Source organism: Mytilus californianus, unplaced genomic scaffold (assembly GCF_021869535.1).
Source record: "Mytilus californianus isolate M0D057914Y unplaced genomic scaffold, xbMytCali1.0.p SCAF_8, whole genome shotgun sequence".
Classification (NCBI taxonomy): Eukaryota; Metazoa; Mollusca; class Bivalvia; order Mytilida; family Mytilidae; genus Mytilus; species Mytilus californianus.
Window position 1 is genome coordinate 60,147,737 of NW_026262734.1, and position 27,289 is coordinate 60,175,025.

General features: G+C 35.5%; 22 non-coding genes across 22 annotated transcripts; 17 read left to right on the top strand and 5 right to left on the bottom strand.

Annotated features, from left to right (window-relative positions):
• Positions 1-1,168: 1,168 nt before the first annotated feature.
• On the top strand, positions 1,169-1,240 carry Trnag-ucc (transfer RNA glycine (anticodon UCC)). The gene has a single exon. It is a non-coding gene; the product is annotated as a tRNA-Gly (tRNA).
• Positions 1,241-1,474: 234 nt separating this feature from the next.
• Trnag-ucc (transfer RNA glycine (anticodon UCC)) lies at positions 1,475-1,546 on the top strand. Its single transcript has one exon. It is a non-coding gene; the product is annotated as a tRNA-Gly (tRNA).
• A 311-nt stretch (positions 1,547-1,857) lies between these two features.
• Positions 1,858-1,930, bottom strand: Trnav-aac (transfer RNA valine (anticodon AAC)). Its single transcript has one exon. It is a non-coding gene; the product is annotated as a tRNA-Val (tRNA).
• Positions 1,931-2,317: 387 nt separating this feature from the next.
• Positions 2,318-2,389, top strand: Trnap-cgg (transfer RNA proline (anticodon CGG)). Its single transcript has one exon. It is a non-coding gene; the product is annotated as a tRNA-Pro (tRNA).
• A 1,497-nt stretch (positions 2,390-3,886) lies between these two features.
• Trnag-ucc (transfer RNA glycine (anticodon UCC)) lies at positions 3,887-3,958 on the top strand. Its single transcript has one exon. It is a non-coding gene; the product is annotated as a tRNA-Gly (tRNA).
• A 234-nt stretch (positions 3,959-4,192) lies between these two features.
• On the top strand, positions 4,193-4,264 carry Trnag-ucc (transfer RNA glycine (anticodon UCC)). The gene has a single exon. It is a non-coding gene; the product is annotated as a tRNA-Gly (tRNA).
• Positions 4,265-4,575: 311 nt separating this feature from the next.
• Trnav-aac (transfer RNA valine (anticodon AAC)) lies at positions 4,576-4,648 on the bottom strand. The gene has a single exon. It is a non-coding gene; the product is annotated as a tRNA-Val (tRNA).
• Positions 4,649-5,036: 388 nt separating this feature from the next.
• Trnap-cgg (transfer RNA proline (anticodon CGG)) lies at positions 5,037-5,108 on the top strand. Its single transcript has one exon. It is a non-coding gene; the product is annotated as a tRNA-Pro (tRNA).
• Positions 5,109-6,607: 1,499 nt separating this feature from the next.
• Trnag-ucc (transfer RNA glycine (anticodon UCC)) lies at positions 6,608-6,679 on the top strand. The gene has a single exon. It is a non-coding gene; the product is annotated as a tRNA-Gly (tRNA).
• Positions 6,680-6,913: 234 nt separating this feature from the next.
• Trnag-ucc (transfer RNA glycine (anticodon UCC)) lies at positions 6,914-6,985 on the top strand. The gene has a single exon. It is a non-coding gene; the product is annotated as a tRNA-Gly (tRNA).
• A 311-nt stretch (positions 6,986-7,296) lies between these two features.
• On the bottom strand, positions 7,297-7,369 carry Trnav-aac (transfer RNA valine (anticodon AAC)). The gene has a single exon. It is a non-coding gene; the product is annotated as a tRNA-Val (tRNA).
• Positions 7,370-7,756: 387 nt separating this feature from the next.
• Positions 7,757-7,828, top strand: Trnap-cgg (transfer RNA proline (anticodon CGG)). Its single transcript has one exon. It is a non-coding gene; the product is annotated as a tRNA-Pro (tRNA).
• A 1,497-nt stretch (positions 7,829-9,325) lies between these two features.
• Positions 9,326-9,397, top strand: Trnag-ucc (transfer RNA glycine (anticodon UCC)). The gene has a single exon. It is a non-coding gene; the product is annotated as a tRNA-Gly (tRNA).
• Positions 9,398-9,631: 234 nt separating this feature from the next.
• Trnag-ucc (transfer RNA glycine (anticodon UCC)) lies at positions 9,632-9,703 on the top strand. Its single transcript has one exon. It is a non-coding gene; the product is annotated as a tRNA-Gly (tRNA).
• Positions 9,704-10,014: 311 nt separating this feature from the next.
• Trnav-aac (transfer RNA valine (anticodon AAC)) lies at positions 10,015-10,087 on the bottom strand. Its single transcript has one exon. It is a non-coding gene; the product is annotated as a tRNA-Val (tRNA).
• Positions 10,088-10,474: 387 nt separating this feature from the next.
• On the top strand, positions 10,475-10,546 carry Trnap-cgg (transfer RNA proline (anticodon CGG)). The gene has a single exon. It is a non-coding gene; the product is annotated as a tRNA-Pro (tRNA).
• Positions 10,547-12,043: 1,497 nt separating this feature from the next.
• Trnag-ucc (transfer RNA glycine (anticodon UCC)) lies at positions 12,044-12,115 on the top strand. Its single transcript has one exon. It is a non-coding gene; the product is annotated as a tRNA-Gly (tRNA).
• Positions 12,116-12,349: 234 nt separating this feature from the next.
• On the top strand, positions 12,350-12,421 carry Trnag-ucc (transfer RNA glycine (anticodon UCC)). Its single transcript has one exon. It is a non-coding gene; the product is annotated as a tRNA-Gly (tRNA).
• Positions 12,422-12,732: 311 nt separating this feature from the next.
• Trnav-aac (transfer RNA valine (anticodon AAC)) lies at positions 12,733-12,805 on the bottom strand. The gene has a single exon. It is a non-coding gene; the product is annotated as a tRNA-Val (tRNA).
• Positions 12,806-13,194: 389 nt separating this feature from the next.
• Trnap-cgg (transfer RNA proline (anticodon CGG)) lies at positions 13,195-13,266 on the top strand. The gene has a single exon. It is a non-coding gene; the product is annotated as a tRNA-Pro (tRNA).
• A 1,498-nt stretch (positions 13,267-14,764) lies between these two features.
• Trnag-ucc (transfer RNA glycine (anticodon UCC)) lies at positions 14,765-14,836 on the top strand. Its single transcript has one exon. It is a non-coding gene; the product is annotated as a tRNA-Gly (tRNA).
• Positions 14,837-15,070: 234 nt separating this feature from the next.
• Trnag-ucc (transfer RNA glycine (anticodon UCC)) lies at positions 15,071-15,142 on the top strand. Its single transcript has one exon. It is a non-coding gene; the product is annotated as a tRNA-Gly (tRNA).
• Positions 15,143-27,289: the final 12,147 nt, after the last annotated feature.

Here is a 27,289-nt window from a genome sequence, read left to right on the forward strand (position 1 = left end):
TCGGTGGATTTCGCTTCTCTTCATTTGCACTGAAAATATGCGTAACGTCTTTCGGAGTCTCTACCCTTCTTTAATTATGACACTTCGTCGTTACTGTGGTGATTCCATCTCATTCTTTGTCCAGGGAGTCTTGAAAGCGGATCGATGTGAACATTTCGGTCGGTAAGTCAGATTTACGTTTCCTCCCAGACAGACCACACAATGGCCAATATGGTTCTAGAAAGGTTATTGATAGAAGTAATAAGACTGACATTTACACGATGTTGTGGTATGCATTTCCGATTACGGAGAGGAGGGTGAAGTTTTTTGTTTTTTGTTTTTTTATTTTTTTATTTCCTTTCTTTCTTTCTTTAATTTCTTTTTTGTTTTTGTTTAATATACTATATATTGTGTTGTTGGAATTATCTTTTTCTTGATGAATTGCTAAATTTCATTCTTCCAATTCCCCTATCCCAGAGTTTGCTTGGCGTCTAAACATTATGAACGTGTTTTCTTTTATCCTGGTTTTTATACATTTTCTACTAAATTTATATTACGCCTCGGGCAGTCAAACTGTTCGTGTCGTCATTATGTAAACATATGTTCACCAGTCTTTGTTTCGTATACAGTGTATATCCTCAACATTGACGGAAGCAAATGCATCGATCTATTGCTCTTTTTTTTCTTTTTTTTTTTTTTTTCAAACACGCATTTCTTCATAACCAGAAAACATTTTGTTCAAATAGTGGTTTTGAAAGTAACATATGTTCGAAGATTACGCCCTTCGGTAATTGATTGCCATTTCCACTCCAAATTATCATAAGCTTCAACTAGTGTACGATTATGCTAAATCGCACCATCATGATAAGACAAAGAATTAAAATTTCAAGACCCCTTTTTAACTTTCGATTGTTCATATACCATATTTAATAGGATAATAACGTACAGGACATCTTCGGCATCGAAGACTGAGAACAGATACATATGTATGTATATGTAGCAGCGTGAAAATAGATATTTTCAGTACGATAGATGGGGGCATTTCAAAGAAATAGACGTTATGAGAGAGATACCGATAGTATTATCATTATTTTAATTTCTTTTAGGCTGCATATGAATTGCCACGTAATTAAACTGGTTGTCTTACGTCTATGCTATAAGAGAGAATTTCATTCAAGATTGTAACATGGCGTCGGTGGTGTAACGGTTAGCATGGTTGCCTTCCAAGCAGTCGATCCGGGTTCGACTCCCGGCCGACGCACATAGTTTTTGTTAGGATTTGCTGGAATCAAATAGCCTGTTCCCTACTATACTAGCTAACGAACTTTCGGAAATGTAGTGTTTCTTTATTTGAGAGAGAAAAAAAATGAGATTGTTTTGGTATCTTTTGTCTAACTTGCATATATAATTTGCTATAAAACTTCAAATATATATTGATACGTGTTGAATTCGAATGCGATACATATGTAAGAAAATTGTAACAGGTGTATTTATGGCGTCGGTGGTGTAACGGTTAGCATGGTTGCCTTCCAAGCAGTCGATCCGGGTTCGACTCCCGGCCGACGCATGAATTTTTTATATTGCCTGCTATTTATTTTCTACGTCATTTTAGAAAACTCTCTGACCGTTTCGAGTCATGTCGTCTTAGTGCTTCCACACCTTTTTAAAACATGCACCCCAGTGATATCCGATTTCGGACTACTAAGTATACCGTCATTTTACCTCATCCCTAATCAAGTTGATCAAAACCATTTGGACCAGCTCTGAACAAGTTTTGACACTAACAATAGAAATCTTGACACAAGTAAAACAGAAATCCAACTGTAATTACGTTGATGCCATTTCAAATTGTCCATTCTTCAAGCCAGCAAAAACAGATGTTTCCGCTGAGGATTGAACTCAGGACCTTCCGCGTGTTAAGCGGATGTGATAACCACTACACCACGGAAACCTTGGGTATCATGATGTGAATTTAAGCTTAAATCCTTAACGCTAGTCATGACGGAAATGAACGACACAGCTAGCATGCATTGCTGCTCAGGCATATCAACAGCTGACAGGATAGATGGTAAACTCAGCTTCTGTCGGCAGACACACGATATAACATACTGGATATGTTTGGGGTTTTTTTTTTTTTTCCTTTTGAAATGTCAAATTGATCCCACACGGAGCGTAAACATTTCAGTTATTCATTAAACACAGAAGCCGTACATAATCTGCAATCGATTCAGCTACAATCTGTCGATGAACATAAGTGATTCCAGAGATTGGAATACTTGTTCACCGTCTTGATGTGTAACATATTTTATAATCTATTTAATTTCAATTTGTAGTGTCAGGCTCGTTGGTCTAGTGGTATGATTCTCGCTTCGGGTGCGAGAGGTCCCGGGTTCGACTCCCGGACGAGCCCTATTTTTTGGCTTTGCAAAAGGATTCGCTACTAAAAAATTGATATCTAAAACTGGGGAGCCAATAATTTAAGACCACAATTTGGAGAACTATGGGCGCACAAATGGATCAACCCTACACTTATTCAAAGAGTACGATAGGGCAATCTCGTTACCCATCTGGATATTGTCTTCTCGTCCTCACCAACGACAGCCTGCAAAATGGACTATAGTCATAATACATCGCAAAGTATTCATCCAAAAGGGAGGCACGCTACACAGTATATTCACCCAAATGGCTATATTTCCTACCATGTATGTGTAATGGCTATACTGGTTTGTTCTTTTGCCCTCGGTGGATTTCGCTTCTCTTCATTTGCACTGAAAATATGCGTAACGTCTTTCGGAGTCTCTACCCTTCTTTAATTATGACACTTCGTCGTTACTGTGGTGATTCCATCTCATTCTTTGTCCAGGGAGTCTTGAAAGCGGATCGATGTGAACATTTCGGTCGGTAAGTCAGATTTACGTTTCCTCCCAGACAGACCACACAATGGCCAATATGGTTCTAGAAAGGTTATTGATAGAAGTAATAAGACTGACATTTACACGATGTTGTGGTATGCATTTCCGATTACGGAGAGGAGGGTGAAGTTTTTTGTTTTTTGTTTTTTTATTTTTTTATTTCCTTTCTTTCTTTCTTTAATTTCTTTTTTGTTTTTGTTTAATATACTATATATTGTGTTGTTGGAATTATCTTTTTCTTGATGAATTGCTAAATTTCATTCTTCCAATTCCCCTATCCCAGAGTTTGCTTGGCGTCTAAACATTATGAACGTGTTTTCTTTTATCCTGGTTTTTATACATTTTCTACTAAATTTATATTACGCCTCGGGCAGTCAAACTGTTCGTGTCGTCATTATGTAAACATATGTTCACCAGTCTTTGTTTCGTATACAGTGTATATCCTCAACATTGACGGAAGCAAATGCATCGATCTATTGCTCTTTTTTTTCTTTTTTTTTTTTTTTTCAAACACGCATTTCTTCATAACCAGAAAACATTTTGTTCAAATAGTGGTTTTGAAAGTAACATATGTTCGAAGATTACGCCCTTCGGTAATTGATTGCCATTTCCACTCCAAATTATCATAAGCTTCAACTAGTGTACGATTATGCTAAATCGCACCATCATGATAAGACAAAGAATTAAAATTTCAAGACCCCTTTTTAACTTTCGATTGTTCATATACCATATTTAATAGGATAATAACGTACAGGACATCTTCGGCATCGAAGACTGAGAACAGATACATATGTATGTATATGTAGCAGCGTGAAAATAGATATTTTCAGTACGATAGATGGGGGCATTTCAAAGAAATAGACGTTATGAGAGAGATACCGATAGTATTATCATTATTTTAATTTCTTTTAGGCTGCATATGAATTGCCACGTAATTAAACTGGTTGTCTTACGTCTATGCTATAAGAGAGAATTTCATTCAAGATTGTAACATGGCGTCGGTGGTGTAACGGTTAGCATGGTTGCCTTCCAAGCAGTCGATCCGGGTTCGACTCCCGGCCGACGCACATAGTTTTTGTTAGGATTTGCTGGAATCAAATAGCCTGTTCCCTACTATACTAGTTAACGAACTTTCGGAAATGTAGTGTTTCTTTATTTGAGAGAGAAAAAAAATGAGATTGTTTTGGTATCTTTTGTCTAACTTGCATATATAATTTGCTATAAAACTTCAAATATATATTGATACGTGTTGAATTCGAATGCGATACATATGTAAGAAAATTGTAACAGGTGTATTTATGGCGTCGGTGGTGTAACGGTTAGCATGGTTGCCTTCCAAGCAGTCGATCCGGGTTCGACTCCCGGCCGACGCATGAATTTTTTATATTGCCTGCTATTTATTTTCTACGTCATTTTAGAAAACTCTCTGACCGTTTCGAGTCATGTCGTCTTAGTGCTTCCACACCTTTTTAAAACATGCACCCCAGTGATATCCGATTTCGGACTACTAAGTATACCGTCATTTTACCTCATCCCTAATCAAGTTGATCAAAACCATTTGGACCAGCTCTGAACAAGTTTTGACACTAACAATAGAAATCTTGACACAAGTAAAACAGAAATCCAACTGTAATTACGTTGATGCCATTTCAAATTGTCCATTCTTCAAGCCAGCAAAAACAGATGTTTCCGCTGAGGATTGAACTCAGGACCTTCCGCGTGTTAAGCGGATGTGATAACCACTACACCACGGAAACCTTGGGTATCATGATGTGAATTTAAGCTTAAATCCTTAACGCTAGTCATGACGGAAATGAACGACACAGCTAGCATGCATTGCTGCTCAGGCATATCAACAGCTGACAGGATAGATGGTAAACTCAGCTTCTGTCGGCAGACACACGATATAACATACTGGATATGTTTGGGGTTTTTTTTTTTTTTTCCTTTTGAAATGTCAAATTGATCCCACACGGAGCGTAAACATTTCAGTTATTCATTAAACACAGAAGCCGTACATAATCTGCAATCGATTCAGCTACAATCTGTCGATGAACATAAGTGATTCCAGAGATTGGAATACTTGTTCACCGTCTTGATGTGTAACATATTTTATAATCTATTTAATTTCAATTTGTAGTGTCAGGCTCGTTGGTCTAGTGGTATGATTCTCGCTTCGGGTGCGAGAGGTCCCGGGTTCGACTCCCGGACGAGCCCTATTTTTTGGCTTTGCAAAAGGATTCGCTACTAAAAAATTGATATCTAAAACTGGGGAGCCAATAATTTAAGACCACAATTTGGAGAACTATGGGCGCACAAATGGATCAACCCTACACTTATTCAAAGAGTACGATAGGGCAATCTCGTTACCCATCTGGATATTGTCTTCTCGTCCTCACCAACGACAGCCTGCAAAATGGACTATAGTCATAATACATCGCAAAGTATTCATCCAAAAGGGAGGCACGCTACACAGTATATTCACCCAAATGGCTATATTTCCTACCATGTATGTGTAATGGCTATACTGGTTTGTTCTTTTGCCCTCGGTGGATTTCGCTTCTCTTCATTTGCACTGAAAATATGCGTAACGTCTTTCGGAGTCTCTACCCTTCTTTAATTATGACACTTCGTCGTTACTGTGGTGATTCCATCTCATTCTTTGTCCAGGGAGTCTTGAAAGCGGATCGATGTGAACATTTCGGTCGGTAAGTCAGATTTACGTTTCCTCCCAGACAGACCACACAATGGCCAATATGGTTCTAGAAAGGTTATTGATAGAAGTAATAAGACTGACATTTACACGATGTTGTGGTATGCATTTCCGATTACGGATAGGAGGGTTAAGTTTTTTGTTTTTTGTTTTTTTATTTTTTTATTTCCTTTCTTTCTTTCTTTAGTTTCTTTTTTGTTTTTGTTTAATATACTATATATTGTGTTGTTGGAATTATCTTTTTCTTGATGAATTGCTAAATTTCATTCTTCCAATTCCCCTATCCCAGAGTTTGCTTGGCGTCTAAACATTATGAACGTGTTTTCTTTTATCCTGGTTTTTATACATTTTCTACTAAATTTATATTACGCCTCGGGCAGTCAAACTGTTCGTGTCGTCATTATGTAAACATATGTTCACCAGTCTTTGTTTCGTATACAGTGTATATCCTCAACATTGACGGAAGCAAATGCATCGATCTATTGCTCTTTTTTTTCTTTTTTTTTTTTTTTTTTCAAACACGCATTTCTTCATAACCAGAAAACATTTTGTTCAAATAGTGGTTTTGAAAGTAACATATGTTCGAAGATTACGCCCTTCGGTAATTGATTGCCATTTCCACTCCAAATTATCATAAGCTTCAACTAGTGTACGATTATGCTAAATCGCACCATCATGATAAGACAAAGAATTAAAATTTCAAGACCCCTTTTTAACTTTCGATTGTTCATATACCATATTTAATAGGATAATAACGTACAGGACATCTTCGGCATCGAAGACTGAGAACAGATACATATGTATGTATATGTAGCAGCGTGAAAATAGATATTTTCAGTACGATAGATGGGGGCATTTCAAAGAAATAGACGTTATGAGAGAGATACCGATAGTATTATCATTATTTTAATTTCTTTTAGGCTGCATATGAATTGCCACGTAATTAAACTGGTTGTCTTACGTCTATGCTATAAGAGAGAATTTCATTCAAGATTGTAACATGGCGTCGGTGGTGTAACGGTTAGCATGGTTGCCTTCCAAGCAGTCGATCCGGGTTCGACTCCCGGCCGACGCACATAGTTTTTGTTAGGATTTGCTGGAATCAAATAGCCTGTTCCCTACTATACTAGTTAACGAACTTTCGGAAATGTAGTGTTTCTTTATTTGAGAGAGAAAAAAAATGAGATTGTTTTGGTATCTTTTGTCTAACTTGCATATATAATTTGCTATAAAACTTCAAATATATATTGATACGTGTTGAATTCGAATGCGATACATATGTAAGAAAATTGTAACAGGTGTATTTATGGCGTCGGTGGTGTAACGGTTAGCATGGTTGCCTTCCAAGCAGTCGATCCGGGTTCGACTCCCGGCCGACGCATGAATTTTTTATATTGCCTGCTATTTATTTTCTACGTCATTTTAGAAAACTCTCTGACCGTTTCGAGTCATGTCGTCTTAGTGCTTCCACACCTTTTTAAAACATGCACCCCAGTGATATCCGATTTCGGACTACTAAGTATACCGTCATTTTACCTCATCCCTAATCAAGTTGATCAAAACCATTTGGACCAGCTCTGAACAAGTTTTGACACTAACAATAGAAATCTTGACACAAGTAAAACAGAAATCCAACTGTAATTACGTTGATGCCATTTCAAATTGTCCATTCTTCAAGCCAGCAAAAACAGATGTTTCCGCTGAGGATTGAACTCAGGACCTTCCGCGTGTTAAGCGGATGTGATAACCACTACACCACGGAAACCTTGGGTATCATGATGTGAATTTAAGCTTAAATCCTTAACGCTAGTCATGACGGAAATGAACGACACAGCTAGCATGCATTGCTGCTCAGGCATATCAACAGCTGACAGGATAGATGGTAAACTCAGCTTCTGTCGGCAGACACACGATATAACATACTGGATATGTTTGGGGTTTTTTTTTTTTTTCCTTTTGAAATGTCAAATTGATCCCACACGGAGCGTAAACATTTCAGTTATTCATTAAACACAGAAGCCGTACATAATCTGCAATCGATTCAGCTACAATCTGTCGATGAACATAAGTGATTCCAGAGATTGGAATACTTGTTCACCGTCTTGATGTGTAACATATTTTATAATCTATTTAATTTCAATTTGTAGTGTCAGGCTCGTTGGTCTAGTGGTATGATTCTCGCTTCGGGTGCGAGAGGTCCCGGGTTCGACTCCCGGACGAGCCCTATTTTTTGGCTTTGCAAAAGGATTCGCTACTAAAAAATTGATATCTAAAACTGGGGAGCCAATAATTTAAGACCACAATTTGGAGAACTATGGGCGCACAAATGGATCAACCCTACACTTATTCAAAGAGTACGATAGGGCAATCTCGTTACCCATCTGGATATTGTCTTCTCGTCCTCACCAACGACAGCCTGCAAAATGGACTATAGTCATAATACATCGCAAAGTATTCATCCAAAAGGGAGGCACGCTACACAGTATATTCACCCAAATGGCTATATTTCCTACCATGTATGTGTAATGGCTATACTGGTTTGTTCTTTTGCCCTCGGTGGATTTCGCTTCTCTTCATTTGCACTGAAAATATGCGTAACGTCTTTCGGAGTCTCTACCCTTCTTTAATTATGACACTTCGTCGTTACTGTGGTGATTCCATCTCATTCTTTGTCCAGGGAGTCTTGAAAGCGGATCGATGTGAACATTTCGGTCGGTAAGTCAGATTTACGTTTCCTCCCAGACAGACCACACAATGGCCAATATGGTTCTAGAAAGGTTATTGATAGAAGTAATAAGACTGACATTTACACGATGTTGTGGTATGCATTTCCGATTACGGAGAGGAGGGTGAAGTTTTTTGTTTTTTGTTTTTTTATTTTTTTATTTCCTTTCTTTCTTTCTTTAATTTCTTTTTTGTTTTTGTTTAATATACTATATATTGTGTTGTTGGAATTATCTTTTTCTTGATGAATTGCTAAATTTCATTCTTCCAATTCCCCTATCCCAGAGTTTGCTTGGCGTCTAAACATTATGAACGTGTTTTCTTTTATCCTGGTTTTTATACATTTTCTACTAAATTTATATTACGCCTCGGGCAGTCAAACTGTTCGTGTCGTCATTATGTAAACATATGTTCACCAGTCTTTGTTTCGTATACAGTGTATATCCTCAACATTGACGGAAGCAAATGCATCGATCTATTGCTCTTTTTTTTCTTTTTTTTTTTTTTTTCAAACACGCATTTCTTCATAACCAGAAAACATTTTGTTCAAATAGTGGTTTTGAAAGTAACATATGTTCGAAGATTACGCCCTTCGGTAATTGATTGCCATTTCCACTCCAAATTATCATAAGCTTCAACTAGTGTACGATTATGCTAAATCGCACCATCATGATAAGACAAAGAATTAAAATTTCAAGACCCCTTTTTAACTTTCGATTGTTCATATACCATATTTAATAGGATAATAACGTACAGGACATCTTCGGCATCGAAGACTGAGAACAGATACATATGTATGTATATGTAGCAGCGTGAAAATAGATATTTTCAGTACGATAGATGGGGGCATTTCAAAGAAATAGACGTTATGAGAGAGATACCGATAGTATTATCATTATTTTAATTTCTTTTAGGCTGCATATGAATTGCCACGTAATTAAACTGGTTGTCTTACGTCTATGCTATAAGAGAGAATTTCATTCAAGATTGTAACATGGCGTCGGTGGTGTAACGGTTAGCATGGTTGCCTTCCAAGCAGTCGATCCGGGTTCGACTCCCGGCCGACACACATAGTTTTTGTTAGGATTTGCTGGAATCAAATAGCCTGTTCCCTACTATACTAGTTAACGAACTTTCGGAAATGTAGTGTTTCTTTATTTGAGAGAGAAAAAAAATGAGATTGTTTTGGTATCTTTTGTCTAACTTGCATATATAATTTGCTATAAAACTTCAAATATATATTGATACGTGTTGAATTCGAATGCGATACATATGTAAGAAAATTGTAACAGGTGTATTTATGGCGTCGGTGGTGTAACGGTTAGCATGGTTGCCTTCCAAGCAGTCGATCCGGGTTCGACTCCCGGCCGACGCATGAATTTTTTATATTGCCTGCTATTTATTTTCTACGTCATTTTAGAAAACTCTCTGACCGTTTCGAGTCATGTCGTCTTAGTGCTTCCACACCTTTTTAAAACATGCACCCCAGTGATATCCGATTTCGGACTACTAAGTATACCGTCATTTTACCTCATCCCTAATCAAGTTGATCAAAACCATTTGGACCAGCTCTGAACAAGTTTTGACACTAACAATAGAAATCTTGACACAAGTAAAACAGAAATCCAACTGTAATTACGTTGATGCCATTTCAAATTGTCCATTCTTCAAGCCAGCAAAAACAGATGTTTCCGCTGAGGATTGAACTCAGGACCTTCCGCGTGTTAAGCGGATGTGATAACCACTACACCACGGAAACCTTGGGTATCATGATGTGAATTTAAGCTTAAATCCTTAACGCTAGTCATGACGGAAATGAACGACACAGCTAGCATGCATTGCTGCTCAGGCATATCAACAGCTGACAGGATAGATGGTAAACTCAGCTTCTGTCGGCAGACACACGATATAACATACTGGATATGTTTGGGGTTTTTTTTTTTTTTCCTTTTGAAATGTCAAATTGATCCCACACGGAGCGTAAACATTTCAGTTATTCATTAAACACAGAAGCCGTACATAATCTGCAATCGATTCAGCTACAATCTGTCGATGAACATAAGTGATTCCAGAGATTGGAATACTTGTTCACCGTCTTGATGTGTAACATATTTTATAATCTATTTAATTTCAATTTGTAGTGTCAGGCTCGTTGGTCTAGTGGTATGATTCTCGCTTCGGGTGCGAGAGGTCCCGGGTTCGACTCCCGGACGAGCCCTATTTTTTGGCTTTGCAAAAGGATTCGCTACTAAAAAATTGATATCTAAAACTGGGGAGCCAATAATTTAAGACCACAATTTGGAGAACTATGGGCGCACAAATGGATCAACCCTACACTTATTCAAAGAGTACGATAGGGCAATCTCGTTACCCATCTGGATATTGTCTTCTCGTCCTCACCAACGACAGCCTGCAAAATGGACTATAGTCATAATACATCGCAAAGTATTCATCCAAAAGGGAGGCACGCTACACAGTATATTCACCCAAATGGCTATATTTCCTACCATGTATGTGTAATGGCTATACTGGTTTGTTCTTTTGCCCTCGGTGGATTTCGCTTCTCTTCATTTGCACTGAAAATATGCGTAACGTCTTTCGGAGTCTCTACCCTTCTTTAATTATGACACTTCGTCGTTACTGTGGTGATTCCATCTCATTCTTTGTCCAGGGAGTCTTGAAAGCGGATCGATGTGAACATTTCGGTCGGTAAGTCAGATTTACGTTTCCTCCCAGACAGACCACACAATGGCCAATATGGTTCTAGAAAGGTTATTGATAGAAGTAATAAGACTGACATTTACACGATGTTGTGGTATGCATTTCCGATTACGGAGAGGAGGGTGAAGTTTTTTGTTTTTTGTTTTTTTATTTTTTTATTTCCTTTCTTTCTTTCTTTAATTTCTTTTTTGTTTTTGTTTAATATACTATATATTGTGTTGTTGGAATTATCTTTTTCTTGATGAATTGCTAAATTTCATTCTTCCAATTCCCCTATCCCAGAGTTTGCTTGGCGTCTAAACATTATGAACGTGTTTTCTTTTATCCTGGTTTTTATACATTTTCTACTAAATTTATATTACGCCTCGGGCAGTCAAACTGTTCGTGTCGTCATTATGTAAACATATGTTCACCAGTCTTTGTTTCGTATACAGTGTATATCCTCAACATTGACGGAAGCAAATGCATCGATCTATTGCTCTTTTTTTTCTTTTTTTTTTTTTTTTCAAACACGCATTTCTTCATAACCAGAAAACATTTTGTTCAAATAGTGGTTTTGAAAGTAACATATGTTCGAAGATTACGCCCTTCGGTAATTGATTGCCATTTCCACTCCAAATTATCATAAGCTTCAACTAGTGTACGATTATGCTAAATCGCACCATCATGATAAGACAAAGAATTAAAATTTCAAGACCCCTTTTTAACTTTCGATTGTTCATATACCATATTTAATAGGATAATAACGTACAGGACATCTTCGGCATCGAAGACTGAGAACAGATACATATGTATGTATATGTAGCAGCGTGAAAATAGATATTTTCAGTACGATAGATGGGGGCATTTCAAAGAAATAGACGTTATGAGAGAGATACCGATAGTATTATCATTATTTTAATTTCTTTTAGGCTGCATATGAATTGCCACGTAATTAAACTGGTTGTCTTACGTCTATGCTATAAGAGAGAATTTCATTCAAGATTGTAACATGGCGTCGGTGGTGTAACGGTTAGCATGGTTGCCTTCCAAGCAGTCGATCCGGGTTCGACTCCCGGCCGACGCACATAGTTTTTGTTAGGATTTGCTGGAATCAAATAGCCTGTTCCCTACTATACTAGTTAACGAACTTTCGGAAATGTAGTGTTTCTTTATTTGAGAGAGAAAAAAAATGAGATTGTTTTGGTATCTTTTGTCTAACTTGCATATATAATTTGCTATAAAACTTCAAATATATATTGATACGTGTTGAATTCGAATGCGATACATATGTAAGAAAATTGTAACAGGTGTATTTATGGCGTCGGTGGTGTAACGGTTAGCATGGTTGCCTTCCAAGCAGTCGATCCGGGTTCGACTCCCGGCCGACGCATGAATTTTTTATATTGCCTGCTATTTATTTTCTACGTCATTTTAGAAAACTCTCTGACCGTTTCGAGTCATGTCGTCTTAGTGCTTCCACACCTTTTTAAAACATGCACCCCAGTGATATCCGATTTCGGACTACTAAGTATACCGTCATTTTACCTCATCCCTAATCAAGTTGATCAAAACCATTTGGACCAGCTCTGAACAAGTTTTGACACTAACAATAGAAATCTTGACACAAGTAAAACAGAAATCCAACTGTAATTACGTTGATGCCATTTCAAATTGTCCATTCTTCAAGCCAGCAAAAACAGATGTTTCCGCTGAGGATTGAACTCAGGACCTTCCGCGTGTTAAGCGGATGTGATAACCACTACACCACGGAAACCTTGGGTATCATGATGTGAATTTAAGCTTAAATCCTTAACGCTAGTCATGACGGAAATGAACGACACAGCTAGCATGCATTGCTGCTCAGGCATATCAACAGCTGACAGGATAGATGGTAAACTCAGCTTCTGTCGGCAGACACACGATATAACATACTGGATATGTTTGGGGTTTTTTTTTTTTTTTTCCTTTTGAAATGTCAAATTGATCCCACACGGAGCGTAAACATTTCAGTTATTCATTAAACACAGAAGCCGTACATAATCTGCAATCGATTCAGCTACAATCTGTCGATGAACATAAGTGATTCCAGAGATTGGAATACTTGTTCACCGTCTTGATGTGTAACATATTTTATAATCTATTTAATTTCAATTTGTAGTGTCAGGCTCGTTGGTCTAGTGGTATGATTCTCGCTTCGGGTGCGAGAGGTCCCGGGTTCGACTCCCGGACGAGCCCTATTTTTTGGCTTTGCAAAAGGATTCGCTACTAAAAAATTGATATCTAAAACTGGGGAGCCAATAATTTAAGACCACAATTTGGAGAACTATGGGCGCACAAATGGATCAACCCTACACTTATTCAAAGAGTACGATAGGGCAATCTCGTTACCCATCTGGATATTGTCTTCTCGTCCTCACCAACGACAGCCTGCAAAATGGACTATAGTCATAATACATCGCAAAGTATTCATCCAAAAGGGAGGCACGCTACACAGTATATTCACCCAAATGGCTATATTTCCTACCATGTATGTGTAATGGCTATACTGGTTTGTTCTTTTGCCCTCGGTGGATTTCGCTTCTCTTCATTTGCACTGAAAATATGCGTAACGTCTTTCGGAGTCTCTACCCTTCTTTAATTATGACACTTCGTCGTTACTGTGGTGATTCCATCTCATTCTTTGTCCAGGGAGTCTTGAAAGCGGATCGATGTGAACATTTCGGTCGGTAAGTCAGATTTACGTTTCCTCCCAGACAGACCACACAATGGCCAATATGGTTCTAGAAAGGTTATTGATAGAAGTAATAAGACTGACATTTACACGATGTTGTGGTATGCATTTCCGATTACGGATAGGAGGGTTAAGTTTTTTGTTTTTTGTTTTTTTATTTTTTTATTTCCTTTCTTTCTTTCTTTAGTTTCTTTTTTGTTTTTGTTTAATATACTATATATTGTGTTGTTGGAATTATCTTTTTCTTGATGAATTGCTAAATTTCATTCTTCCAATTCCCCTATCCCAGAGTTTGCTTGGCGTCTAAACATTATGAACGTGTTTTCTTTTATCCTGGTTTTTATACATTTTCTACTAAATTTATATTACGCCTCGGGCAGTCAAACTGTTCGTGTCGTCATTATGTAAACATATGTTCACCAGTCTTTGTTTCGTATACAGTGTATATCCTCAACATTGACGGAAGCAAATGCATCGATCTATTGCTCTTTTTTTTCTTTTTTTTTTTTTTTTTTCAAACACGCATTTCTTCATAACCAGAAAACATTTTGTTCAAATAGTGGTTTTGAAAGTAACATATGTTCGAAGATTACGCCCTTCGGTAATTGATTGCCATTTCCACTCCAAATTATCATAAGCTTCAACTAGTGTACGATTATGCTAAATCGCACCATCATGATAAGACAAAGAATTAAAATTTCAAGACCCCTTTTTAACTTTCGATTGTTCATATACCATATTTAATAGGATAATAACGTACAGGACATCTTCGGCATCGAAGACTGAGAACAGATACATATGTATGTATATGTAGCAGCGTGAAAATAGATATTTTCAGTACGATAGATGGGGGCATTTCAAAGAAATAGACGTTATGAGAGAGATACCGATAGTATTATCATTATTTTAATTTCTTTTAGGCTGCATATGAATTGCCACGTAATTAAACTGGTTGTCTACGTCTATGCTATAAGAGAGAATTTCATTCAAGATTGTAACATGGCGTCGGTGGTGTAACGGTTAGCATGGTTGCCTTCCAAGCAGTCGATCCGGGTTCGACTCCCGGCCGACGCACATAGTTTTTGTTAGGATTTGCTGGAATCAAATAGCCTGTTCCCTACTATACTAGTTAACGAACTTTCGGAAATGTAGTGTTTCTTTATTTGAGAGAGAGAAAAAATGAGATTGTTTTGGTATCTTTTGTCTAACTTGCATATATAATTTGCTATAAAACTTCAAATATATATTGATACGTGTTGAATTCGAATGCGATACATATGTAAGAAAATTGTAACAGGTGTATTTATGGCGTCGGTGGTGTAACGGTTAGCATGGTTGCCTTCCAAGCAGTCGATCCGGGTTCGACTCCCGGCCGACGCATGAATTTTTTATATTGCCTGCTATTTATTTTCTACGTCATTTTAGAAAACTCTCTGACCGTTTCGAGTCATGTCGTCTTAGTGCTTCCACACCTTTTTAAAAGATGCACCCCAGTGATATCCGATTTCGGACTACTAAGTAAACTATACCGTCATTTTACCATTTCGATTGTATCAATTTTCGTCCTCTGTCGGAAATTAAGACCGGACAGAGGGGGTGGAAAGGGGGTACCTTTCTTCTTTCTCCCGCCCCTCGTCTCCTTTCTCCCGCCCCCTCTCTCCTTTCTCCCGCCCCCTCTCTCCTTTCTCCCGCCCCTCTGCTTCCATCTCCCATCTTAACAACCGTCTTTTTTCAGATCAATCGATTTTAATACAAATTTGAATTAATATATGACCATATATAGGTGACATAGGTCTTTATTAAAGCATATACTGATTTTACGAACAAGGCCTGCCTCCGACTCGTACGCAAATTAATACACAATGTTGGAATGTTGTCAATGGTGCATTGTGCATGCCCCAATGTCAAGAAACTCATTTTTGATATGTATGGTCATGTATGAGGATCATGAAATTGGACATAGTTTTTTATTGTGTCATCTCTATTTTTCCCTCTCCTCGAGAACACCTTACTTTGTATGGTCAAGTGGATAACGTAAATATTTTAAGGTGACATGGAAAACGCGTTAAGTACATGTAATATTGTTTAGAGGAGGGAGTGTATCTCTCTGACATTGTCAGCATCTCTTCTTTTTAAATTTGTAGAAGATCGCCAAATACTTAGAGGAAACAGATACCCACATGTGAAGGCATAAGACAAGAAAACTAATGAACCTGTGTACATATATCTGACCTTAAATATTTGTCTAAGTTTTGTTATAAAATATAATATAATATGTACAGAATTAATAGAAATTCATCAAGTGTCTTGGTTTTTTAACAGTTCTCCCACGTCTCGTCCTTTCACAGCTCAGTACAGTCAGTACAATTTCCTCTTCCTCAAACGTCTCGCTAACTTTTCATTGATCGTCATTGTATCAGTCTGAAGAGAGCTGCATATGCAACTATACCAGTCATAATTACGTTCGATAACTCTGCATGTTACTGGTTTAATTAGGATTATGAAAAATTTCCTGGTAACCCGTGTGATGAATGGTTTAGAAAATTGAAAAATATAGATATTTCACCTCGGGGTTTCGAGTTTTTTTTTATTAATATAAAATAATACCATAAAATAATTTCTATAAGAATCGGACCATAATGATCTACATAAGTCTTGTCAAAACTTAATGATCTTACATCGTGATTAGGTGCCGTGTTTGTTTTCTTTAATCTCGTTGATGACTTAATATCTCCTTAATCAAGCTATATGTCCTTGGGTATTATTAGAGTGACAATAACGGGTCATATTCAATTGCAATATAAACAGTGAAAATAAATTGTGTTATTTGCATGGGCAAAATTAGTGTCGAACATCGTCTACGTTTGAAAATTGTTTGGTCGCCATTTTTTTTCGTAACTTCGAAATTTTATCAAAATAAAAAGCATGTTTCCACTTTATCAAAAAGATAAAATATTTGATTCTATGCTGCTTTAAGGTAAGACAAAAACTGAAAACGCATGCATCCAACAGTTTTTTTGATTTTCATCGTAAAAATATAACAATATATATTTTCACAAGTCGACCTACGCTGTCAACATGGTCAATGTAAACAATGCATGGTTGATGCATATAAATCTTTGTTTTGAGTGCGAGAGACTGTTTCTAATAAATATATTTAATTAAAGGTGAAATAAGAAATTTCTAAAAACAATAAGACACACTTTAATAAATATTTCACAAATTACTTTTTAATTAATTGCTAAATGAATACATGTCGTGTCTTTGTTCACTTCCGACATCGGCCGCCATTTTCAAAATATTGTTAACGAATGCCAAAATGTAAACTTTTCAATCAAATTTTGAAGCAAAAAGTTTGTTACCTAAACTGATTTGGGTTTCGATTTCATTTAAATGAATGTGTTGTCGACCTTTTTAGGGGTTGGAAGGATATTATTAACAAATAATAAGTTGAGAAAATTGATCATATAAGAAGGTCCCATTGCAATTTTATTGAGTTTTAACGAAGAAGTCAACGGAGGCTGTTTGGTTATGTCACCTCCATTTTCAAACTTAATTTGAAGCAAGAAATCATATTTCTGAACTGAAACTTAAAACATTTTTAATTGTAAAAATGAAAATACTATAAAACGCGGGGTTGGAAGGTAAAATACACAATATAACAAAAAAGTTATGATCGTTTAATCTATGTAGCCCGTTCATTTTCATTGATAATCAATCGGCCATTAATGATATACAACTGAATTGTAAAAGTCACGTGATGACCGCGATAGTTGGATATGGTCAGCCTATTGTAAATCTCCTCATCTAATGTATATACAACCTGACCAGGTAACAAAGGGGGTATTACACTTTCTAATATACAATTAAGTGGTATATCTCTTTGCATGTCTTTATGAAATTCAAGGCCATCATTCTCTTTATACAGAATCGCTTTGCACACTTTGCCAGTTTCAAAAACACGTTCAGTGAGACTTCCGAGAGACAACTGGTCATCCAACATGACCGCCACCAAATCATTTTCATCATAAATAGAGTCTTAACACTGGTCCGGCGGGTTCATTTGAACTTTGCAATTGATCAATTGTGCGTGGTTCTGTAAGTGAAGGGTCTTCAGCTGTTTCGTTGATTCTAATGTCGGTAACAGACAGATCTATCGATGCATATTTAGGTGGGATATTGTTTTGGTACATGTTGAGAGGCAGCGTACCTGCATGAAATGATCGGAAATGGCAAAAATGGTTTGGGAAATATAAATGTTGCCTTTTTTCAAAGATTTGTCCATTTATTAGAACATTTAGTATCCAGTTTTTTCGTTTTTTTACCTCTTTATTTTTTTTTCAACATTAAAGTTCGTCTCCCTTTGACAGTTCTCCCTCCTTTCTCCCGCCCTTTCTCTCCTTTCTCCCACCCCCTTTCTCCTTTCTCCCGCCCCCTTTCTCCCTGTCTCCCAATACCCTTTCCACCTACTCCGGACAAACATTTTTCACTTGATTTTTCATTGTATTCTGTGTAAGCTTTTTAACAAATTGAATGTATGCGCTGAATGGTAGATTAGAATGTGATAGAATAGTAGTATAGGGACTTGATATTTTTCTATAGAAGACGATGTATTATAGGATTAAACGCCTTTTTAAAGGAATTTATTGGTGTATAAGCTCGACCAATTCACTCACAAACAAATAAAAGTCCGAAGGACTTTTATGATATTTTTTTTGTGAGTAACTTGGTCCAGTTTATACACCAATAAATTCCTTTAAAAAGGCGTTCAATCCTTATAATTTTTAAACACATAAATTGTATGATTTGTGTCATTGAATTGGCCTGGCGCATGAATATATTTGTTGGTTACCGCAAAAATATGTATTCCGTGAAATTTGCTCTCTGATTTTTAATAAACTACAAAAACTCTTTTTTATCATTCAAATGAATGTTTTGTGTTCATTATTTAATTAAACGATTAACGCGAAATGAAAATAAATATTGTAACGTCGAGTGTTATTTTCGCTGCAATCTTGTTTACATTAGCTACAAAAAGAAGTTCGGTCAACGTCGTCTATCGAAAAATAAACAAGAACATCTACCGGAAGTCCTCTCGACCAATCATATCAACGTTTTCCCTTATATGCAAATAATATAAGAATTATATATGAGTATATAAATGTTCATAATGACACAATTGTGTTCGTGACAAATATTTCACGAAATATAGTATATGTAAAATTTGGATATTATTCATTTCAGAGAAAGGACAATAATTGATAACAATGTTTTCATTTATGTGTACTTGTAAACTGTGATATGTATATACAAAGTGTGAATATAATAAATTAAGATAAAAAAAAAAAGCATGGTTGCCTTCCAAGCAGTCGATCCGGGTTCGACTCCCTGCCGACGCACATAGTTTTTGTTAGGATTTGCTGAAATCAAATAGCATGTTCCCTACTGTACTAGAAAACGAACTTTCGAAAATTGTTTTGATATCTTTTGTCTAACTTACATACATAATTTGCTATAAAACTTCAAATACAAGAATTAAATTTGGTTGAAGATCTTTTAATAGTAGTAGTCTAGTATACAATGAAAAAAGAGAGATAGATATAAACAAAGTTTGCCACATTCTTTTCAGTTTTCTTAAATGAGGGGGTTGAGGGTTATTTACTAACGAAATTTGTCTGTCTTTAAACAAATATTTAAGGATTTAAGGTTTTAATTATTAACGCTCTAGATGTTAGACAAAATATGAATTAATATTATCAATATTGATGATTATTGTAACTGATTTTATGGTTCTGATCCTGTTAGATATAAAAATGTAAATGGTTTGTTTTAGATACGAAATATATGTAGGTTTATGATTATATGAACATTAATATAATTTGAATATTTAATTAGAACAATAAACATTCTAATTCTTATTCTTTTTGTCATAATCAAATACATTTAAAGGGGCATTATCTGTCAAATTCTTGTTAACGGATTTGATCCAAATTCTCATATTTTATCTAGAACATACTTTAACAAATATCCAAATCTACAAAAAATAACATTGCAAAGACTACCGACGATCATATTAATATAACCCGATATAACCATAAATGTAAATATAAATTGATAGCGAACACGCGCAATCGGATTTTTCTAGGTCTGTTTGAATTCATGTTATAGGTTAAACATATATTTAAATCATACTTTTACCTGTATAAGAATGATTTTTTTGTGGGTATGATTAGTCAAAGAAATGCTAATTCCTGGTGGCTCCCTTAATTGTTTGACTTTTCAACGTGGGCATTTTTTTCGTTTTAAGGAATTAGCCACACGATGAACACATACCCGCCTTCTAAAGGTCAAATTAAAAGGTTGCATGATTCAAATGAGTTGACATTGTTGACTTGCAAGTCAATTATATTTTTTTTTGGCTTCTTTTGACGAAATTGAACCAAACTGATTACTATAATATCTTTATGAGAGATGGGAAAACTGGTAACAAAAATGTTGCTATAAGACCCTTCCAAATAGAAGTTTTCAATGTTTGACACGTTCTCTATAAGAAAGCTATTGACTATATAACATTCAGGATGATAGATATAATAAAATCAAATAGTTGTTATTGGCTTTGTACTAGCTTTCTGTAACTAACGGCGAGTACTCTTATATCGGTGTTTTGTGTCTACTGTTTTATGTTAGTTGTTTTTGTGGGATTTTTTTGGTCATGTGCTTCGTACCGATCTATTGAGTTACTCCATTTAATGTTATTCCTATGTTGTGCTGCTGTTACACCACTGTCCTAGGTTTAGGGGGGGGGGGGGGGGTTAAGCGATCAGAGACATATTTAATCCCGCCACATTCTTTCTGTGTCTGTCCCAAGCCAGAAGCCTGTTAATTAGTGGTTGCCCTTCGTTCATTATCTGCCATATTTGTTTTTCGTGAATTGAATTGTGATTATCTAGGCCGTTAGTTTTCTCGTTTGAATTGTTTTACATTTTTCATGTGGGGCCTATAATAGCCGACGGTATATGGGTTTTCTCATTGTTCAAGGCCCGTTACGGTGATCTCTTATTGTCTACATCCAGTTCATTTAAACTCTGGTGGATAGTTGTCTAACTACATCTCCTTAGTTTCTTACAAATAACAATGTAACTAGTGTTATCACAATAATGTCATAGTTATTAAAAATATATTAAAATAGGAGGTCAGAAGGTCATTTATATATATATATATATATATAGAGAGAGAGAGATTGCCTAACAATGTAATTTTAACACACTATTTAGTATGTAAATATAAGAATGTTTAAAATATTTACAAAATGATGAAAATAAACGCAATATTTCGCTAGACTAACTAGCTTTATCAAGCGTGCATCTATCCAGGTGAAATCGGATGTAGATGATAAGAAACTTTTGCAGCTCAATGTATATGTTGCACTTGAATTTAGCTGCCTTGAAAATAATACATAATTTGGATGAAGTTCAAGATTTTTACAAAATTGGTAGTTGAAGTTAGCAACGTCCATTGGCCAATATTACAGGATAAAAAGGACGATGCTGTGTACTAAATTATTCTTTATCTTTCCTGTATCTTTTCTCATCTTTTTCGTTAAGACCATCAGGTTCTAAAGTGTGGAGTTGGTGGATCCAAAAATTTTCTCTTCTCCTTCTCACCGTGGTGTCCCACTCGGTGTTGACTTCTATGATTTGGAAGGTAACATTATCAAAAGAATGTTTCGTTGAACGAAGATGTCTTGTGAGAGGACAGTTTTTGTTGGTTTTGTACCATGAACGATGGTTATTGAGCCGAATATTAAATTTGTCCATTGTTTCTCCCACACACTGAATTCCACATGTGTCACATGTTAATATATAAATTGAGTTCTCCGTTTTACAGTTGGAATTAGAGTAGATGGTATAATTTTGTTTATTAACGGAACTGATGAAAGTACTGCTTGTATTGGCAGCTTTACAACACAAGCAGTTCCTTCGACCACATTGTTTGTAGCAACCGGGAGATGGAGTAGGCTGCTTTGCTAATACAGATATATATATATATAAGAAGATATATAGGTATAGAAGAACGGAACTAAGAATTCAGGTTAAAACAATGTCTACCTAGCCAGAAAATGACTGTTAAGGGGTCCTGTCCATTTATTTGGGTTTTCGATCAAGACCTCGTTTAAGAATGTTTGCTACTCTTGTTTTTTAATTTTTGCCAGATTTTCGGAATCCTCTGGTTTTATCCATGTATTGCCATTAAAAAAATTTGCCCACTAACCCCTACTTTTCTTTTCATAATTTTATTACATATAGTTTAAAAAGCCATATTTGAAGTCTTATAAAATCCTTGATATTTTTTCATAGTTTTTGAAACAAAAAAGCGGCCAACGTTAAAAGAATGAAAAATCTAAAGCGAATCATTTCCCGCCAAATTTTCAATGGCTTATATCTCGAAAACAAGCTCACGGACCCTTCATTTTTTCTGCTTTTTTTGTTCCTTTACTTATACACTATCATTTTAGAATAGTTTTTTAAAAAGCTTGTTATTTTGAAATAGAGTAGCAAACATCCTTAAGTCAAAAGTGTTTCCATTTCCTTATGGTACCGTGATCGTCCCGCTTAGTACTGTCGAAGTTAGTTCGATCCTCAGTCGGATCAAGCAAAAACAAATTAAATTGGTATTTGCTGCCCCTCTGCCGAGAAATATGAACAAAGATCGTTCTGGCCGGGTCTGAACTATATTCTCGGGTTCAAACCGACATTGCAGTACATGGACAATGTAATCATCATGTTTAAAATCCCACTAAGCGTGTGGTGCTGGACGCTAATTGAGCCGCCATCAAAAATATATTTTTCTTTTAAACGTTCTCCAAAAAAAATATTTATTTAACTGAATATAAATCCTTATTCCTTGTCTTACTTGTTGTAGAGAAATAGACATTTTTGGAAACAAAGCAGTGAGTTTTAAAAAACAAGATTTATTAAGGAAGTCCAGGATAGTTATTATGTACTTTTCTTGTACAGAAATAGATGAAACCAAGAAATTTCTTTTGTCAAGAACTGATATAAAAAAATAAGTTAAAACAGTTCTGAGGGCTTTAAAGTCTCCGTTATAGTATAACAGAGACATCATAATCTGGACGTGAATAGGCAAAGATTCAAGTTTTCCAATTTTTACGTACGAACATTTTGTTCTAAAATAAAATAATAAATTGATTTGTCTTTATCTTTTTGTACTGTTGAAGCTTTCCTGCATCACAACTTTCATGTTATTCCCATGCCAATATCCAATAAAATGCTCCGCAGGGCGCAGCTTGATACGACCGCAGAGGTCGAACCCTGAACAGTTGGGGCAAGTATAGACACAACATTCAAGCTTGATAGAGCTTTGCATTTGGATTGTGATTAAATATTTGACACAGCATAGGTTTCTGACACAGAATGAATGTGGTCTAAGAACTTAAAATTTTTAAATTGGACATTCACTTATTATGGTCCAATATCCAAAATCTAAATACACGGTTAGATTCAGCATATCAAAGAACCCCAATAATTCAATTTTTGATGAAATCAAACAAAGTTTAATTTTGGACCCTTTTGACCTCAATGTGGACAAAGTTGATAACGGGGCCCAAAAATCAAAAATCTAAATACATGGTTAGATTCAGCATATCAAAGAACCCCATATATTCAATTTTTGTTGAAATCAAACAAAGTTTAATTTTGGACCCCGATTTGGACCAACTTGAAAACTGGGCCCATAATCAAAAATCTAAATACATGTTTAGATTCAGCATATCAAAGAACCCTAAGAATTCAATTTTTGTTAAAATCAAACTAAGTTTAATTTTGGACCCTTTGGACCTTAATGTAGACCAATTTGAAAACGGAACCAAAATTTAAGAATCTAAATACACGGTTAGATTCGGCATATCAAAGAACCCCAATAATTCAATTTTTGATGAAATCAAACAAAGTTTAATTTTGGACCCTTTGGACCTCAATGTGGACCAATTTAAAAACGGGGCCCAAAATCCAAAAACTAAATACACGGTTAGATTCAGCATATTAAAGAACCCCATGAAATCAAGAATAAAACCCCATTGAAATTGGTCAAGAAATAAGCAATTTATAGGAAGTATCTTCTTTTGCACAATCCTGTGCTATTAAAAATTTCTTGCTATTGCGCAATACTGTACAATTGACAATTTCTTGCTATTGCGCAATATTGTGCTATTGGATATTTCTTGCTATTGCGCAATACTGTGCAATTGAAGATTTCTTGCTATTGCGCAATACTGTGCAATTGAAGATTTCTTGCTATTGTGCAATACTGTGCAATTGAAAATTTCTTGCTATTGCACAATACTTATTATATAATAATTTACACATCCTGTTTGGTGTGTATCTCCTACCATATCATTATTATTTGATTTTAAATATAAATCAGAAATAACCAACTTAAAATGGAAAATTTTAAAAGAAACAAAAAAGGAAAAAAAGAAAAAAAAGGAAAAAAAAATAAATCCCCCCCAAAATTTTTTGAACCCCCATTATGATTCATCACCCCCAAACTCAATCCCAGCCTTCCCTTTGTGGTATGGTACCTTGCAGTACAATTTCAGAGAGATCCATACACTTGAACACAAGTTATTGTCTGGAAACTAGAAAAAAATGTGTTTTTTGGCCCCTTTTTGGCCCCAAATTCCTAAACGTTTAGGGCAATTACCCCCAAACTCAAACCCAGCTTTCCCTTTGTGATATGGAACCTTGTAGTACAATTTCAGAAAGATCCATACACTTACACACAAGTTATTGTCATGAAACTAGAAAAATGCTTGTTTTTTGCCCCTTTTTTGGCCCCTAATTCCTAAAATTTGGAGGCAATTACCCCCAAAATCAATCCCAGCATTCCTTTAGTGATATGGAACCTTGTGGTACAATGTCAGAGAGATCCATACACTAACACACAAGTTATGTCTTTAAGTTACAAAAATGCTTATTTTTGGCCCCTAATTCCTTTACTGTTATTACCATAACCCCCAAAATCAATCCCAACCTTCCTTTTGTGGTATTGAACCTTGTGGTAAAATTTCATAAAGATCCATTCACTTAAACTAAAGTTAGAGTGCGAAAACCAATGTGTCTTCGGACGACGCTGGACGACGACGACGACGACGCCAACGTCATACCAATATACGACCACAAAAATTTGTTTGCGATCGTATAAAAAGGTAGTGTTAGTAGCTATAGAGTTATGTTCATGCTGCGTGTTTGTTTTGTACGATCGATAATCAATCATTTGTAAAATCCAATTCGACCAAAGAACAGAACACTGATTGTATAGTTTTGTGGTATTTTTTTAAGGTGCAACAAAGAACACGAATGACATTCACAATGTAAAGAAAAAAAGTTTGATATTTAATGATGTAATAATGAATCTTAAAAGATTGCTGATATAAGAATGCATTGTTTGTTTTACATCCAGTGGCGAATAGTTCATGCATATTCACTACAAGTCTATCCTGACTGCAAAATTAATGCCACTGTTTCAACCTTCATAATTTATGCTTTTTAACCTATTTTCGTTGACAACTTTCAGTTTTCAGTTTTCAAAGTTTCCGTTCTTTAAGTTCACATGTAGATGAATGGAACCAACAACGCTTGGATGAAACTTTTGCCTTTTCATGGTAAAAGGGTACGTTTCAGTGTGGATCATTTCAGGCACAACACTGCGTGGAATTCTCTTTTGAGACAAGAGACTGCACTACTGCATGAAGACCGTTCTTCACTGTGACTCCCTTTCCAGTGGAGAGCATGCTTGTTATCCCATCCAACACAGATTGTATTAACAAACCAAAAACAGTGCAAGGTTCTCGTGTGCCTTAAATGTGTATGGCCATTTTATTTCTTACAATACCCAATGGGTCGTATGGTATTATATCCAAAGGAAAGTGTACCAGTAGTTCAAATTTTCAATCACGTAGAACTAGAATCAATTAATCAGATTTGGATCAAGACAATGACTTAACATTGTGGAATTTTTGGTGTCAGGACAAATGGGGTGACGACCCCCAACTTGTCAATAATATATAGTATATGAAGTACAAAAAATTGAGATACTTATCATTTAAAGCCATACTTTTGAGACTTATGGACGTACTAATATAAAACACAGATCTATATAAAAAGTGAGATAGAGGAAGCAATATTGTTGTCTTCCCACCCTAAAGAAAATGGTCCGCCGGGCGCAGTTTGATATGACCACAGAGGTAGAACCATGAACAGTTGGGGCAAGTATGGACACTACATTCAAACTCTGAATTTGGATTGAGTAAATATTTGACACAGCATAGGTGTCTGACATAGTATGAATGTGGTCAAAGAACTGAAAATTTTGAAATTTTACTTTTATCTATTATGGTCCAATATCTAAAATCTAAATACACGGTTAGAATCAGCATAATTAATTATCCAAGTACACCAAGAATTTAATTTATTTATTTATCAATGGACAATATTAGCTAAGTTTTTAAAAGGGGTTCGCTTCATGAAAAAATATATATATATATATAGCATTCTGAAAATTAATTTATACAGAATAACAAACAAACCTACCAAGAAGTTCTTTAAAACATTCACAAAAAAAATGGAAAAAACAATTTCAGAATTTCATTCCTCATTAATACAATGTCTTCAAAAAGTCTATAAAACTTACCTGCAACTATTTTTCAAAATATATAATAATGAACAGTAAATTTCAAACTATATTCATACATAATTTCTTCTCTAAAATTAGAATTGATGCTGCATCTATTTTTAACTATGACTCTACTTATAATTTTTATTAATTGTGCAATACAGCTCAGAATTTGGATTGTGATTAAATATTTGACATAACATAGTTTCTTACACAGAATGAATGTGGTCTTAAAACTTAAAAATTGAAATTGGACATTTACCTATTATGGTCCAATATCCAAAATCTAAATACATAGTTAGAATCAGCAGATCAAAGAACCACCAAGAATTAAATTTTTGTTGAAATAAAAAAAAGTTTATTTTTGGACCCGATTGAAAACTGGGCCCACAATCAAAATTCTAAATATATGTTAAGGTTCAGCATATCAAAGAACCCTTTGAAGATAATTTTTGTTAAATTCAAACTAAAATTAATGTTGGACCCTTTGGACCTTAATGTGGACCAATTTGAAAATGGACCCTACACTTAATAAAATGCTCCGCTGGGCGCAGCTTGATACGACTACAGAGGTCGAACCCTGAACAGTTGGGGCAAGTATGGACACAACATTCAAGCTTGATACAGCACTGAATTTGGATTGTGATTAAATATTTGACACAGCATAGGTTTCTGACACAGAATGAATGTGTTCTAAGAACTTAAAATTTTTTAATTTACCTATTCAAACCATATCATTATTATTTGCTTTTATATATAAATCAGAAATAACAAATTTAAAATCTAAAGTTTTAAAGAAAAAAAAAGGAAAAAAAGGGAAAAAAAATCCCTCTC